The sequence below is a fragment of the Hemicordylus capensis genome, chromosome 1, assembly GCF_027244095.1.
Source record: "Hemicordylus capensis ecotype Gifberg chromosome 1, rHemCap1.1.pri, whole genome shotgun sequence".
In the NCBI taxonomy this organism is placed as follows: Eukaryota; Metazoa; Chordata; class Lepidosauria; order Squamata; family Cordylidae; genus Hemicordylus; species Hemicordylus capensis.
In genome coordinates, this window is record NC_069657.1 from 114254530 (window position 1) to 114272584 (window position 18055).

Genomic DNA, 18055 nt, shown 5'->3' on the forward strand with positions numbered 1-18055 from the left:
ACCCACTGGATACAAACAGTAGGTTAAAAGCACAAGAAATCCTTCTATTTATGCCCCCCCTTTTATGCCTCCCTTTTCTGGTGGGAGAGCTACCATATGAAAACTGAAGGATAGGGTAAGATAAGGGACTGTGTTTGGAAAGCCTACAACATTTTAACCACTTAGGAAGCTTCTCAAATGTCCCTTCTGCCTAGGAACAGCACAACTTTTCTGACTTCCGGTTGGACTGCTAATGAGGCTGCATGCTTCCTGATAGGGGAGACTGAGGAGGAGTTATTTTTGGGGGGTTTGAGCCTTCACAATCCCCCTCACCACCCTGGATTAAAGGGTTGGATCAAGATTGACCATTGTATCCCCCGGAGCCTGCTCCTTATCTCAGGGCTGTGCTGGAAAGTACAGCTTTGATTTAAGTCGAGCGTTGGGGGCTGGGATTCATCAAGCTACACTCCTTCATCGGAAATCCAATGGACAGAAGCCGGTCTGGTGTCCAATTTCTTTCGGTTTGGATTATAATTAATGGTTGAAGTTCAAGAAGCTCACCTCTCAGTGTGACTAGTGATAAATTGCTGGAATTCTACCTGCTTTTGATGTAAAGATTGGACAGCTCTCAAGCTGATGCTGTGAAGTTGTCATAAGTCTGCCAACTATAAATTAAGGGTGGGTATTCAATCTGTGTACTAAATGCTGGAATTTAAAAATTGAACTGATGGCTAAAAGTTCTAAAACTTAAAAAAGCCAAGCAGTTGGAATTATTATTTTTTCCCCAGTACCTTCTGAGAGAGTTTAACTCAATGAACAAGTGATTTGCTGTTTGCTGTTGAATATGTCTATCATGAAGTGAACCAATTAGAGCAAGAAGGCGGATTACTGAACCATGGGGAAAATTAAACTGGAGGTGATAAGATAGAAAGGTTGTGGTCTGGAGCGGAGTTTATTTGGAAAATAATTGCAGGCCTCTACTTTCTTGGACAACAAGGAGACTGAATCTTGCTTTAAGAGCTGTGTTGCTGGAGGAGTTGTAAATAATGCAAAAGGCAAAGCAGCAGATCCAAACACAGACCCAAACACAAACTAGGAGACTTTCTGTTCCAAACCCAGGCCTGGATGAAGGGAAAATGTCTTCAGAGTTAAATGAGACACTAGTTGCTATGAAACAGTTACTGAGCTAATACTGGTACCCGCCAACAAGTAAGTCAGGATATACAAACACTTAATAAGAGAACATAAAATATTGAGGAGACAATGAAAAAATTGGCAGAAGACAACAAAGAATTTAAAACAAGGGTGGAAAGCCTGGAGCAAGACATGGGATCGCTAAGAGATGATGGGGGGAAATTATTAGATCAGATGGCTTTGTTGGAACTGAGGCAAAAAGAGCGTTTCCTGAGGTTTAGAGGAATCCCAGAAAAAACTGGTCAAGATATCAAAAAAGTGCTTAGGGAAGAACTTGCACTACTTTTGGGAATTTCAAGTGAAGACATGGAACAGATAGATGCAGTTTTCCGTGTGAATTCTGAATATGCCACAAGAAACAAATTATTTAGGGATTGCATGGTTCAATTCAACTCTAAATCAATTACAGAGCAGATACTGCAAGCACATTTTGCCAAAGCCCTTACCATTGAAGCTCAACAGATAAAAGTTCTGAAAGAAACACCATCCAGGATTTTAAGGAAACGTAAGGATTACAAATTTTTGACAGATGCTTTAAACGCCAATGGAATATGTTTTAGATGGGAAATACCTGAAGGGGTTTCCTTTTTTTACAAGGGGAAGAGGAATAGATTCACAGAGCTCCTCAAAGCACAAGAATTTTGGCGGAAATAGAAAAAAAAATTAACTTCTGAGCACCCAGTGCCTTCAACACATACTTCTAACTAGCCAAGATGGATTATAAAATAGCTTCATGGGATGTAAATGGATTAAATAGCAAAACCAAAAAGGTAAAAGTTTTTCATTTTCTTAAAAAACAAACCTTGGACATTGTATGCTTACAAGAGACACATATTAGAAAACAAGATAGAAAATGTTTCATTAATAAGGCCTTGGTACAAGAATTCGTTTCCTCTGACAAGAAAAAAAAAAAGAGGGGTAGTGCTTTATGTGAAACAACCATTTGAACCCAAATTGATTTTTAAAGATGAAGAAGGTAGGGTACTAGCTTTGGAAATCTTAGTTTCCGGAATCAAAATGGTGATAATTGGAATTTATGCACCCAATGAAGAAAAAGTAGAATTTTATAAATATTTAGAACAGAAGATGGCTGAGGTATCGAATACTAATTTAGTTTTACTGGGAGATTTTAATGGGGTTGTTTCTACATCCTTGGATAGAAAATCTGATATGTCTGAAAGGAATCTACAAGGCAAGCTACCTAAAGCTTTTTTTGATTTAGTAGAACATATGGATCTCTACGACTTGTGGAGAATCAAAAACTCAAATGCAAAGGAGTATACTTATTTCTCTGAAAGATACAAATCTCATTCAAGGATAGATATGGTCTGGACATCTAAATCTATTACACTATGTATGAAAAGAATGGATATCTTGCCCAGAACCTTTTCAGATCATAATGCAATTTGCTTTACATGGAAGAAGAAGGGAACGGTTTCCTTTCGCTGGAGACTGAATGAATATTTGCTGAAAAAAGCGGAAGTTTTGGAGAAAGCCAAAAGGAAGTTAAAGGACTATTTTGAACTGAATTTAAACCAAGGAATGGACAATAAGATAGTTTGGGATGCAGGAAAAGCAGTTATGAGAGGGTTTTTTATACAACAAAATGCATGCTTTAAAAAACAAAGGGAACTGAAAAAAGAGGGATTATTGATGGAGATTTCTAAAAAAGAAAGAGAACTTCTATGGGCTAAGGACAAAAAGAAGATTACTCAAGTCATTGAAGTGCTTCAGCAGCAGCTCTCTATGTTATTATTAAATGAAGTTGAATGGAACTTAAAATATGCGAAGCAAAAGTCATTTGAATTTGTAAACAAACCAGGCAAGTTGCTGGCTTGGAAAATTAGAAGTGAGAAAAAGAATAAGTACATATCCAAGATATCAACAAAAAATGGGCTTTCCTATGATGAAAGGGAAATAAAAAGGGAATTTTTTTAGATATTATTCTGAATTATATAAAGGAAATAAAGTAGAAGATATAAAAATTGACAAATTTCTCAAGACACAAAATATTCCAAAACTTTCTAAGGACCATATAGAAATTATGAATGAACCAATATCAATAATGGAAATAACAGAAGTAATATATCAAAGCAAAGCTAATAAGGCGCCAGGGCCCAATGGGTTACTAGCTTCGTACTACAAATCTTTTAAAGATCAAATATTACAGCCTTTGCAATGGATGATGAATGATATTTTGCAAAGAGGAATTATGCCGGAGTCTTGGAAGTATGCCAATATTGCAGTAATTCCAAAACTGGATCAAAATTTAATGCAAGTCAAGAACTATAGGCCAATCTCACTCTTAAATAATGATCATAAACTTTTTGCTGCCATTTTGGCAAAGAGAATGCAGGTTGTATTAAAGACTTTTTATTCATGAAGATCAAGCAGGTTTTTTGCCAAAACGGCAATTAAGAGATAATGTAAGAACAGTTCTGAATGTATTGGAGTATTATGAAAAACACAATGATAAACAGATAGCTATGATATTTCTGGATGCAGAGAAAGCATTTGACAATGTCTCCTGGCAGTTTATGTGGAGGCTACTGGATGTAATAGGAGCTGGTAATAATTTTATTAGGGCTATTAAGACAATATATTTGGAGCAATACGCTAAAATTATTATAAATGGGGAACTATCAGATGATTGTAAAATACAAAAAGGAACTAGACAAGGCTGTCCACTTTCCCCATTACTTTTTATATTAGTACTGGAAGTGCTTTGCAGAAATATTAGAGAAGATGATCAAATACAAGGCCTGAAAGTTGGGAAACAAGAGTATAAACTTAGAGCCTTTGTGGATGATGTGGTGTTTTTTTCTAGAAAATCCATTAGAGAAGATGGGAAGACTTTTGCAAAAAATACAACAATTTGGCCAATTGGCCAGCTTTTATATAAATAAGACTAAAATGAAGGTGTTGACAAAAAATATGGACCAGAAATCTAATGATAGATTTTTTGAAATAAGTGAACTGAAAGTGGAGAAGAAAATTAAATATTTGGGCGTCTGGTTGATGAACAAAAACTCTTTGTTGTTTTCAAATAATTATATCAAAATATGGAATACAGTAAAAATTGACTTGCAAAGATGGACTAGAATGAACTTATCTTTAATCAGTTGTGAAGATGAATGTTTTACCTAAAATGTTGTTTCTTTTTCAGACTATTCCTATAATTAACACCTTAACTTGTTGCAAGCAATGGCAAAAGGACATAACCAAATTTGTTTGGCAAGGGAAAAGACCAAGAATTAAATTTAAAAATTTAACAGATGCTAAAGAAAGAGGTGGTCTTACCCTGCCAGACTTAAGGTTGTATTTTGATGCTGTTTGTTTGACGTGGTTAAAAGAATAGATAACATTAAGAAATCCCAGAATATTTGATCTGGAATGATTCGATAGAAGGTTTGGATGGCATTCATATCTGTGGTACGATAAAAGTAAAGTGCATAAAGATTTTCTTAATCATGATGTAAGAAGGAGTCTAATGAGAGTGTGGGTAAAATATAAAAAATGGTTGGAATCTAAAACTCCATTATGGTTATCCCCGATTGAAGCTTTAGCACGTAAAGAGACAAATATGCAATCTGTATGAGGTGCCTATAGGGATTTGTTATGTTTCCAAGAAAAGGGCTGTAAATTAAAAAACCTAATCGAAGTACAAAATTTGGTTAGTAACTGGTTTCAGTACCATCAGTCAAATGAAATCTATAAGAAGGATCTTAAAGTTGGATTTGAGGATCAAATGTTGAGATCTGAGAAGGAGCTGTGTGAAAATGATGAAAAATTAGTTTCTAAGATGTATAAGTTGTTGCTTTTGGAGGAGACAAGAGATGAAGTGGATAAAACAACTATGGTAAAGTGGGCTCAAGATTTGGGTCATAATATAGATATGGCAGCTTGGGAAAATTTATGGAAAATGGATTTAAAGTTCACTGCATGTTATACTTTAAAAGAAAATTATTATAAGATGATGTATAGGTGGTACTTGACACCCAAAAAATTAGCATTAATGTATAAAAATGTTCCAAACAAATGTTGGAAATGTGGACATTGTGAAGGAACTTTTTTTCATATGTGGTGGTCTTGCAGGAAGGCAAAGGCCTTTTGGGATATGATATATAATGAGTTGAAGAAAATTTTTAAAATGACATTTCCTAAGAGGCCAGAATCCTTCCTGCTGGGAATAACGCAAGGAGAGTTTTCCAGAAGAAATTTAACATTTTTTATGTATGCAACCACGGCAGCCAGAATAGTATATGTGCAGAAATGGAAGGACAATGAAATGCCCTCAAAAGAAGATTGGTTGATAAATTTTTTGGAATATGCTGAGATGGCAAAACATATAGTACTGATAAGGGATGAAAACCTGGACTCTTTTGAAGAAGATTGGAAACCAAGGATATATGTTTTGAATTACTATAGCAATGGTTGATTTGTATAGTTAATGAATCGTGCAGATTGATGAGCGAGAAGTCTATATTTACTTAATTAGATGTAATGGGATTGTCAAGATATTGTAAAAACCAATAAAAAATTTAAAAAGCAAAAAAAGGGAACACCACAACTTTCCCCTGCTTATAAAGGCTTCAGTGCCTGCCTTCGTGATACCAGCATCCTGGAAACACAACTGAGCAGGAACTGGGGAAGCAGAGACACATTCTTCAGGGTTGTTAGTTCCCTCACCCCATGAACACACACACACACACACACACACACACACACACACGGCAAGAATTCATCCATCTAGGCTGTTTCCACACACATGGGTATAGGTGCACCTAGGTAATTTTGGAGCCTGGACCTAAAGGCTCTTGGAGGCAGCCCCCCCTGCAAATTAAACATCATCATGCTTAGCCAGGTGACCACACCACCTGGGACAGGTTAAAGAGGATTTGGGGGGACAGGAGCTGTGGAGGGCAGGGGGTAAGAGCACATCTGCACATCAGTACAATTGTAGTGGAATCAGAATCTCTTTATTTTGGCCATTGACCAATAGCCAGTAACATCAAATAAATTCATTATGAGATCTACATAAGGTATAGCAAAAAATGACCAGCGTACTAGAAATTATTGCATTAAAATTGGACAGCAAATAGTCAAGATAAAAATCATTTGTGTAGCCAGGAAAATGCTTCAGTAAAAGGGAAATAAAATTTAAACGGGTATCCTTGTAAAAGTCACAATAAATAATTACATGGGCGGTAATTTCAATGGCACCTGAGCCGCATGGACATAAATGACAAGCATAAGGAATCCCTTTGAACTTTCCCTCTAAGACTGCTGTAGAAAGAGCGTTGAAGTGGGCAAGAGTCATTGCTCACTTAAATTTTTGAAATTAAAAGATTGTTTAAATAATCAGCAGGTCAAAACTTAAAAGCTGGTTGCCAATATGCAAGCCTTTCGATAACTTGGCTGCTTCCTTGTGCAGTTCAGTGTCTAGAATGGGCCCCTGGTGGCGCAGTGGTAAAACTGCCACCCTGTAACCAGAAGGTTACAAGTTCGATCCTGACCAGGGGCTCAAGGTTGACTCAGCCTTCCATCCTTCCGAGGTCGGTAAAATGAGTACCCAGAATGTTGGGGGCAATATGCTAAATCATTGTAAACCGCTTAGAGAGCTCCGGCTATAAAGCGGTATATAAATGTAAGTGCTATTGCTATTGCTATTGCTATTGCTAGAATACACTGTTTGATGGCCCTCATGGTTTGGTCAAACCCCAGCCTAGTTAAGTTCTCCCGGCGGGAGACCATAATACTGAAGTTTAGTTTTTACCATCACCTTCCATTTCGAGGTGAAACTGTCTGCCAATATTAAGGGAGCCACAATTTTAGTGGATATTTCACTAATAGGACTTAAGAGTGGCAACTGAGGTAAGGTGTGAATAAGACAGTAATTAGAGACAAGCTTGATTTATGAGAGGCAGTGCTCATAAATAATCTGTCTGGGCCTGATGTAAACCTATAGGATGATTGGAACCCCTTTCCTCTCCCCTAAAGGAAGAGAGGATTTTTTTAAAAAAAAGAGAATTGGTCTAGTGTCTTAATGTATGTTCCTTACAATTCTGAAAGCCTGATTTCTATTCATAACTACACATTGCAGTAAGGCATGTATGTATATTAGTTATACACAGGTGAAAAATGTTGTTTAGCAGTGCTTCCTGTCCCTTTAATCTAGGGGCAACTTCTCAGTGCACTGGCTTTTACATACTATTCATTACTGTTACAAATGTTGTGTAAATCCTGTCAGTAGCACAGGCTACCATTCTTCCTGGAATCTCTGTCCCTGGTTGTTGTTGTTGTTGTTGTATTTCGATTTATACTGCCCTTCCAAAAATGGCTCAGGCAGTTTTCACAGAAAAATAATAAATAAATAAGATGGATCCCTGTCCCCAAAGGGCTCACATTTTAAAAACAAAAAAACAAGATAGACACCAGCAACAGTCACTGGAGGTACTGTGCTGGGGATGGACAGGGCCAGTTACCCTCCCCCTGCTAAATAAAGAGAATCGCCACGTCAAAAGGTGCCTCTTTGCCTAGTTAGCAGGGGTTATCAAGGTGCTTGTCCCTTGTTCCCAATGCCAATGGACTAAAACATTCTGAGGGCTGCCTGTGCATAGGAAATGCCAGCAGGAATGCTGGTACTTGTAGTTCATGAGAAAGCATGTTACATACGGTGGCACATATTTCTCTGTTACTTGGACTAAGTCTAGGGCCAGTTTGACAGTCCCTGCTAGTCCCTCTCATATGAGTATGGGCAACCATATCAGTCCTTCTCATATGAGTAATGGGCAACCTAAAATAAGATACTTAACAGCTAAGCTAACACAGGGTGTTTTTTCATGCTCACTTCAGTAAACAGAAGAGTGATTGCAAAATCTGCAGCTTGAACCAGAAAAAATACCGCATGAGCAGAGCTGTCAGGTGGGCTTGGTTTGGCACACTGCCACACTTTTGGAGACACCACCACCAATTTTTCAGCTAAAGTTGTTCCGTTTAAATGGGGGCTCTGTTCTCAAAATTAAAAAGCCAAATTTCCCCTCCCACAAATATCCTAGGTGGGACAAAGCAGTGTTCTGCATACCTGCTGGCTCTACCAGACAGGCTATAGCCCTGCTATTTAATTCAGTACCAGGCCCTTCAAAAACTATATTTTTTATTATTATTATTATTATTATTATTATTATTGACAATGCACAAAAGGACTTAGCCTGTTTTTTCTCTTTGCTTCCATGAGGTGGCAGTAGCACATTGTCTCTTATGCCAAGTATCAGGTAAGTAGACATTCTAGAAGTATCAGTGCTTATGTAAAGTGCCCTCGAGTAGGTGTCGACTCCTGGCGACCACAGAGCCACGTGGATTTCTTTGGTAGAATACAGGAGGGGTTTACCATTGCTTCCTCCTGTGCAGTATAAGATGATGCCTTTCAGCATCCTATATCACTGCTGCCCGATATAGGTGTTCCCATAGTCTGGGAAACATACCAGCAGGGATTCAAACCGGCAACCTCTTGCTTGCTAGGCAGGTCATTTCCCGGCTGCATCATTCTACGCTACTAGCTTTTTATTACAGGAAACCAATAAATACAAAAAGAGGAACTGTATTTCCACAACATCTCTTACTTTTTGAAGCAAATAGTTCCTTATACATACAGATACTATGATCCATCAGAATCAAGCAATTAATCCCATCTGCGAGTGATCCGGTATTCCAACCAGAAACTTCAGTGTTTGCAATGCAGCAGGCATTCACCTGTCTTTCCTGCCCTATTGTAGAACAAAACTGGATCCATGATGCAACAATAAGGGAGCAGGCCAGACAAGTTCACAGCAATACTGTGAACCAATTACCAATTAACCCAACACTGGATAATTGATTGAGCACTATATACAGCTGCTACCTGTAGGTCAGAACTGACAGCCTTGAGTGAGATAGAACCCAGAAATCTGCCTTTTACTGAGTCAGACCATTGGTCCATCTAGCTCAGTATTGTCTACAAAGTCTGGCAGCAGCTTCTCCAAGGTTGCAGGCAGGAATTTATCTCAGCCCTATCTTGGAGACGCCAGGGAGGGAACTTGGAGCCATCTGCATGCAAGTGCTCTTCCCAGAGCGGCCCCATCCCCTAAGGGGAATACCTTGCAGTGCTCACACATGTAGTCCCCCATTCAAATGCAAACCAAGGTAGACCCAGCGTAGCAAAGGGGACAATTAATGCTTACCATCACAAGACCAGCTCTCCTCTCATAATGGTGAACATAATGTGTTTGGAGTTTTAGAAAGCCTTTACAAAGCAAAATCAGCAAATGTTTTTTTGGGAAACTAAGTGGTCAGGAACCAGACAAGATACCCAAACCAGGCACTTTAAGGTTTGATTATTTTAAAAGGGGAAGGAACAACCTATAGGATAAATGGAACATTTGCACAGAGAGTGTTTCAATGCAATATCTCATCAGAATTCACATTGGGAGCTGCTACTTTATTTCACTTCAGCAAGTTACCAAGGTGAAGAGCGTTATATTTTGTCAAAAACATTAACCAGTGTGTGGACTCCAAAGAATGTTTTCCACCCATTACTACATCTTTCCACTTTCAAGTACAGCCGACAGATGTTGATCTATTTCACTTTGCACAGAACCTGTTCTTTCCACACCTAGTGCTAAACAAATAACTCAAGTGAACAATTTTCATCTAAGGTAGAAAATAACAGCCTTCCTCACCAAGCACACAGCCCTGCAAGAATGTATCTGTGAAACTGTCTCTGCGACAGTCAACTAGGTTAAAAAAAAAAAAGTAGAAAACTCTGGCTGTCACCCAGACTAAGTTACTTGTGAGTACTACCATTGAAATTAAAGGGATACGTTTTGTCCTATTAACTTAAGTGGGACTACACATGAGTAATTTAATATGGCTGTCAGCTTCTGTGGTCATTTCAAGAAATGCAGCTGACAAAATGAAAGTAACCAGAGCCAATTTATTCTTAAGCAATGAGTTACAAATGTGACTGCAATAACTTATTAATGCTTACGTATGCAGCATAGACATACACCCTCTAAAACACATCGTGTGATTTCTCACATTGGGAGGGCAACCTGAAGCTCTTGTCCTACATGTGGCCTCTAAGATGTTTTCTGGTCTCTAGTGCGAGCACCAGCTGTACATCATGTGTAGCCACACAGGTTTTTCTTCTAGCTTGAGACAGTTCTACAGAGTTCTTACTCTCTCCTGCTCATATCTCTTCTCACTTTCAATAATCCAACCACCGATGGGTTCTCATTGCTTCCTGCGCTGTTGTCTTATTGCTCGGGATGCAATACTAATGTACATCATGTATGCCAGCTTTCCCCCATCTCCATCCTCACCTGTATCAAAGCAAGTGTATAGCATTGTCCCCAGAGAACTGAGCAGGCAAATGTTAACCCTTTCCCTATTGCAAATTTAACATGTAATTTTATTTCTTATATTTCTCTCTCACTGTCCCTCCAAGGAGCTCAGTGTAGTATACACAGCGTTTCCCCCATTTGACCATGTTAAGTAGGTTAGGCTAAGAGATGGTTGCCTGCCGGATGAACTTCATAGCTAGGTGAGGATTTGAACCCAGGGCTCCTCAGTCCAAAGCCAACACTCTGTAACTATACTGTTACGGACCAACTATACCACGTTAGCTCTCATGAAAGAGGAAGGTGGTTCTTACTTGCTCTGCATATATCTGAGCTGGAGGGGGAGGGGACATTTGGGGTGACTGGGCCAAATGTCACCCCAAAGTCCTGAATTCCATTGAATTGTGTGTGTTATAAGCTGTAACTGGCTATTTCAGGTTTTATTAGGCTCTCTGTACTATTTTGAACTAATGATACAACAAAATATCACATAAATGATGCAGACTTCTGTCAGAGTTAGTTATCTCCCAGTTTGTTTGTTTGTTTTCTACATTTTATATCCCGCTCTTCCTCCAAGGAGCCCAGAGCAGTGTTTCTCCTCACAACCCTGTGAAGTAGGTTAGGCTGAGAGAAGTGACTGGCCCATTGTCACCCAGCAAGTATCATGGCTGAATGGGGATTTGAACTCAGGTCTCCCCGGTCCTAGTCCAGCACTCTAACCACTATACCACGCTGGCTCTCATTGGACAAACAACTATGTATGCTTTTTCATCTAATTGCATACCAAACAAGAGAACCAGACAGTCCACATTCCAAAGAGACTGTGAAATTCTGTCAGTCCTTTAACAGCCCAGCCACAAAAGAGAATGGTTTGGTTTTTATTCATAAAAGTGATCCTGAAGACCATTCCTATTAGGAAAGTCAGCATAGGATGGATTTCTGTGGGTGGCTACACATTTCAGATAAAGATATGCCAAGACGCTGAGAGCAGATCAGTTTATCTGTGTCTGACTTGTAGGTAGGATGCCTCTGTATACCAGTTGCAGGGGAATAATAGCAGGAGAGAGGACATGCCCTCAACTCCTGTCTGTAGGCTCCCAGTGGCATCTGGTGGGCCACTGTGTGAAACAGGATGCTGGACTAGAACTGATCCTGTGTGAATCAGGATGCTGAACTTGGGCCTGATCCAGCAGGGCTGTTTTTATGTTCTTATACATAGACTAGCAATGGGCTTCTCTATGATAGAAGTGCTTAGATATGTACACTGATAGCTAAAATGACTGCTAGAGTCTGGGTGCCACCCCTTGCTTTGCGTTATGTAAATTTCTGCTCAGATGCAGGTTTTAGTGCTATTCCCACCAAATAGCCCTACAATGTTCCCTCACAGCTTGGTGTCTCTGGAGGACTTCAGAATTCTTGAAAGTCCAGGACCAGCTATACATTTGAGACACCCTCAAAATTGGCCCTGTCTGCCCCCTGGTCTTCAGCCAAAGTCACCATTCATAAAAGCTTTGTTAGATCAAACCAATAGCCCCACTTGTCCAGCATCTGCTTTCTCGGAGTGACTGGTCAGGTGCTTCTGGGAAGCTCGCAAGCAAGACATGATATAGGCATCCCATGGTTTGCTCCCCCACAACTGATATCCTGAAACATACTGCCTGTGAACCTGGAAGTTTTATTTAGTGAACACAGCTAACAGCTTTTGATAGACTCTGTCCCCCATGACTTTGTCCAATCCCTGTTTAAAGCTTTATGAGGCCTGCCCTATACATTTAGCAGAATGAGCTGGTAGATTTCTGGGGTGATTGAATATACTGCATCGCTTAGAGAGCAAATGGGGATCACATTTTTTGAAACTCCCACATAAATTGGAAAAGAGTCAGTGACTAGAAGAAAGAGAGTGTTGAACTAGGACTGGGGAGACCCAAGTCCAAATCCCCATTCAGCTGTGAAACTCATTCTTGGTCAGTCACTTATCTCTCAGCCTAACCTTCTTTTCAGGATTGTTGGGAAGATAAACATAACCATATACTGGGCTCCTTGGAGGAAAAGCAATATATACATGTAGCATAAAGAAATACAAATGTCTCAGGTTGACGCAGTGACCAGATGCGCTTTCTATCAACTTGAGCTAATACACCAGTTGTGTCCATTTCTTAAGATAAACAACCTCAGAACAGTAGTACATATTCTAGTAACCTCCAGACTTGACAACTGCAATGTGATCTATGTGGGGCTACCTTTGTACGTAGTCCAGAAACTGCAGTTGGTACAGAATGCAGCAGACAGGTTGGTCTCTGGGTCATCTCAGAGAGACCATATTACTCCTATATTAAAAGAACTACATTGGCTACCAAGATGTTTCTGGGCACAGGGGCGGAGCCACCATTGGGCCAATGGGTTCAAAGAACCCGGGCCACCAACCAATCAGGGGCGTCTCACGGCCCTGACACGCCCCCCACGTCTGGGGGGGCATCAGGCGCGGGGGTGTTAGTTTAGCTCCCAAGCGGAGGCCACATGGCCCCTTCGGGAGAGAAACGAAGGCTGGTGTTGCGTTCGCAGCACCAGCCAGGAGCGGTTCTTCCCTGCAAAGACAGGGAAGAGCTGCTCCTGGCTGCACACGGTGAATACAGCGCCAGCCTAACTAGCTCCTCAAGGCTCCATTCCACCAGACCACGCCCCCGTGTCTGATGTCAGATGTGGGGGTGTGGATAGCCCAGCGTCTGACATCAGATGTGGGGGCGGGGTCAGCGGGGCCACCACAGCAGCTGCACACAGGCTGCCAGTGGTCCCGCTCCGCGGCTGTCTGGGAAAAATACAAGGTGTTGGTTATAATCTATAAAGCCCTAAACAGTTTAGGCCCTGGGTATTTAGGAAAACATCATCTTCACCATGAGCCCCATCTCCCATTGAGATCATCCGGAGAGATTCGTCTGCAGTTGCTACCAGCTCATCTGGTGGCTTCGCAGGGACAGGTCTTCTCTGTTGCTGTCCCGAGAATCTAGATTGCACTCCCTGCTGAAATAAGAGCCTCCCCATCTCCAACAACTTTAAAAAAGTCTTTTATTTACCAGATCACCAGATTAGCAAATCACTCTACGACCAGCTATCTCAGAGATCGAACACCCGATGGAACATTTCCATCTTGCATGCCTTATGGAAAGCCAACAAATCATGGAGAGCTCTGATATTATCCGGGAGACCGTTCCATAGAGCCGGGGCCACCACTGAGAAAGCCCTGGCTCTCGCTGATTGCAGTTTAACATCCCTAGGGCCTGGGATCACCAAGGTATTACTTGTGGCCAATCTCAGGTCCCAGAGAGGGACATATTGAACAAGGCATTCAGCAGCATCTTGCCTCTTAAGTTGGAGGCAGTCTATAGGCCTCAGACTAGAAGCCATTTGATAGACCTAGTAGCCATTGATAGACCTGGATATGCCAAGGATTGGCATATCCAGATAGGGCAGAGAAAGACCCCATCTAAACCCTGCTGCCAATTACTGTAGACAATTCTGAGCTGGTGGACCAATGGTCTGTCTCAGTAGAAGTATAATATTCATATAACTGGATGGAACGTTGGTCTGATCCAGCAGATCTTTTACATTTTAAACTAATGTCTTGAATAAATGAGAAGGATTAAAAAAAAAACAACAACCCAGACAAAGTAAACAGGAAAGGATGTGACTTATCTAAGGTCATGTAACTTGATTAGCTCCAGAAAAAAAAATTTCTTGCTCCCCCTCCAATATGGCACCTACTACATAGTGATCAAGTCTGTACAAGTCTGTACAATCAAACTGTAATAATATTATGACAATGCTATGGAAGAGATAGAGAAGAAAATGGGCAAAGGATATTAAGATATTTTAAAATATTATATTTTTTTTTAACATATAGAAAAAAACATGTGAGTGCTTGAATGTATTGTACTGTGAATCAGTATCATGGTACTGGAAGGAACTGTAATATTTAACAAAGAGACAAGAAGTTGTGCTGAACAGAAGTTTAAGTTACTACCACTGTCAATTTAAGAGCATGAATGGAGGTGTGAGTCCAACAATTCCTTTACACCTGTGAAATAGTTGCTGTTGGAACAGAACTCATTTTACAGAACAGAACATGTACTTACTGTTACAGAAAAAGAAAAAGAGTGTGCAATGTAAATAACTGCACCCATCTTGAACCTTTGTCTCTAGAGTACACAAAGAGTAATTTATCACCCATTGTGATTTTGCATGAAAACCACTACTACATGTTCATCTCACAAATTCCTTCTGGCTCAAATTCAATGAAGGAACAGCTGCAAGAGCAGCAGCACAGAAACTGTCATACCAGCATCTTCACTCTACGGATCCAACCTGTATACTGTACAACGATACAATACCTGCTGTAAACATTCACTCTAGAACTGCAGCTGTATGCACAGAAATCTGTCTGTTTCTCCCCCCCACCCCGCCCCATTGGGTAAAAAGTAGCAGTGTGGTGGGAGGTGATTTTTAGCAGAAAACTGACAGAGAGGAAAGGGCTAAGAAGCCCCTGCCCATCATGGGGTCTCAGCTGAAGATTTTCTTGTTTTTTTAAAAAGAAAAGACAGGAAAAACTACACATGACTGAGCATGATATATATAGTTTGACTTGTACAGTGATAAACATTAACAATTATTTAAAATGTACAACTTTATCAGAAATTGTACATTTCCAGAGACTATATGACGGAGCCAGCACATACTGTATCTGGTAGATTGAAGCATTGGTCACTTACCGTGAAGGCTTCTTCTTGCCTCTGCAATGGAGGACATCTCACCAATGGGTTATCCTTCCCATGTGCTCAGAGGCAAGACTATGCTAATTAGCTTGAAGTTTTAAGAGCCTGGGAAGGATGGCCCAACCCAGTTTCTAATGTCCAAGCCCAGTGCGATCAGAATGACCTGTCTGAAAAAAATATGAGAAGAAGTAAATAATTCTGTAAACTTTTAACCTGTGTCAATCCGTAGACTGGGAGCGAAAGGGTGGGTCAGGATATCCTCCACTGCAGCAGCAAGAAGAAGCCTTCACAGTGAGTGACCAATGCTCCTTTCTATGCTGCTGTATGGGGGACATCTCACCAATGGGACATGCCAAAGTTCATGAGCCCTGGGAGGGAGTCCTGGCCTAATGAAAAAAATGTAATAATCCACTGTAAGAGAATAACCCTTTATCGAAGGGTGCGGAAAGAAACCCGAAGAGCTCGACTCATGATGTGGAAAGGGATGTCGGGTGCGCCACCCGAGCACTGCCATGCAACCCTCTGGAGAGGCAGAGTAATGCATCCATGATGGCAGCTGAGCTATCCTACATGTAGGGAGCCCAGGAAGAACATATGTTCCGTGCTTATGTGGGCTAGAATGTGGAAGCCAATACTGATGATGATCCACTGGACCACTGCAAATGAATATGGGACCCAACCTTAGGTAGCAGGCATGAAGGCCATGTACCCCGAGGCAGGTTTTGGACTGTTGTCTTCGCAAGTAGTGTAAAAACCCCTGTCTTGTACTCCTTGGCTGGTGGACCAAGACTTGGAAGAGAAGGATGTGTCTGGTAAAGACCAACTGGGACACAAGAATTACACTGAGATGTTGGACCCCAGTGGGAATAACCCTGAGGAGACTAGTATAGATGTAAATCCAGAGGAACAGTCTAATATAAGAAATTCAAGTGTATAGTGGATTCGAGTGTAGAGTGGTGGATGCCTATGGCTAGGCAGATGTCCAGAATGTCTATAGAGGCGGATGACGATGCCAAATGCATAATGGCTATCTGGTTGGCTGAAAGGGGAGCCTAGCCCTTCAGACAAGAGGTTGTTGGAATGCGGCAAATGGAATAGGTTGTCTTGCAATGCCTCGATAGAATATCGTGGAGAAAAGGCGCAGCCCAGTTCTATAAGACACTGGCTACCCAGGGCCTGGGCTAGGCGCTCCCGGGGCAGAATGAATGAATCAATATTCAAGCTGAATGCCTCCTAATACTCTGGGATCAGGCATCTCTGTAGGGATATTGAAAACGTATAATGGTGTGAGCACTGTGGAAAGGAGAGACATATCTCCTATTAAAGATTATATGTCTTCTATTTATTAATCAAATAAATAGAATAGAATAGAATAGAATAGAATAGAATAGAATAGAATAGAATAGAATAGAATAGAATATAGGCAGTTTGGCCTGCAACTGGCTGCTCGTGGAAGCAACTATCAAGCACCAGAAAGAAGGGGTTGTGCTGAGGCAAGGGCTGAAGAGGCAAATGGGCTGGTAGGGAGGGAAATGTTGGCCTGGGAACGGGCAACTGCGGAGGGATGCTGGGCCCCTCCCTCTTGATCAGGCAGGTGATAAACGGCCCCAAAACCTGGAGAAGAAGCCTCCGACCTTCGGTGTTGCTGTGGCCCAATATCCATGGAGGAAGCTCCAATGTCTCAGACTGGGGGGTGGCGGGGGGAGAGACTCCGATGAGGACCTAATGGTGCTCTGCTGTCCCTGGGCTATCTTTTGCAGGAAGCCTGTGGCATCCCTGCCCTTTTGTTCCTTGGAGGATCCCTGCTGATCCCTGCTGCTTTTGTGATAGTTTGAAGAGAAGCCTTGAGAGCAAGGATGAAGGAAAGCGGGGACAGAAGGGAAGAATTCAGAGGACGGGTAAAGAAAGGGCTTTTTTAGAGGCATATAACAGACCAAGAGAAAATGAGCAATAAGGAAGGGCTGAAAAACATGTCAGAGAGAGAGCGAAAAAGAGGCCTTAGATAAAGAAGGGAAGATAAGGCTGTCTCTGGAGCTGGTCGCAGGACTAAAGAAACTGGATTGGGCCATCCTTCCCAGGCTCTTAAAACTTCAAGCTAATTAGCATAGTCCTGCCTCTGGAGCACATGGGAAGAATAACCCATTGGTGAGATATCCTCCCTACAGCAGCAGAGAAAGTGCTGCTGCTGCTCCAATCTCTTCAGATTTCTTGTGAATTTTATTTAATCTAATCTAAATCTAATCTAAATCTAATCTAAATCTATCTATCTAACATATTTCTATACCACCCAAAACTTGAGTCTCTGAGAGGTTTACAATTAAAATAATTTAAACATTAAACATTAAAATTATTTTTAAAACCCAAAATTAGAAGTATTAGAACTATAAATCTAATTAAAAGCCTGGGTGAACAAATATGTCTCCAGTGCCTTTTTTAAAAGTTGCCAGAGATGGGGAGGCTCTTATTTCAACAGGGAGCGCGTTCCAAAGCCCAGAGCCAGCAACAGAGAAGGCCCGTCCCCTAGTAGCCACCATACGAGCTGGTGGCAATTGTAAACAAACCACTCCATAATATCTCAACAGGCAATGGGGCTAATGGGGAAGAAGACGTTCTCTTAAATACCCAACTAAGTTGTTTAGGGCTTTATAAGTAATAACCAACACCTTGTATTTTGCCTGGAAATGTATCAGCAGCTAGTGTGGCTCTTTTAACACAGAAGTAATATAGTATTTCCGGGAT

General features: G+C 41.0%; 1 protein-coding gene across 1 annotated transcript in view; it reads right to left on the minus strand.

The window, feature by feature from the left end:
• OVCH2 (ovochymase 2) overlaps window positions 1-8945 on the minus strand; it is a 65510-nt gene extending 56565 nt beyond the window's left edge. Inside the window, exon 1 of the mRNA XM_053256225.1 lies at window positions 8926-8945. The gene's annotated coding sequence lies outside the window, so the exon portion shown is untranslated. The remainder of the gene's footprint in view (window positions 1-8925) is intronic.
• Between the last annotated feature and the right edge of the window lie 9110 nt (window positions 8946-18055).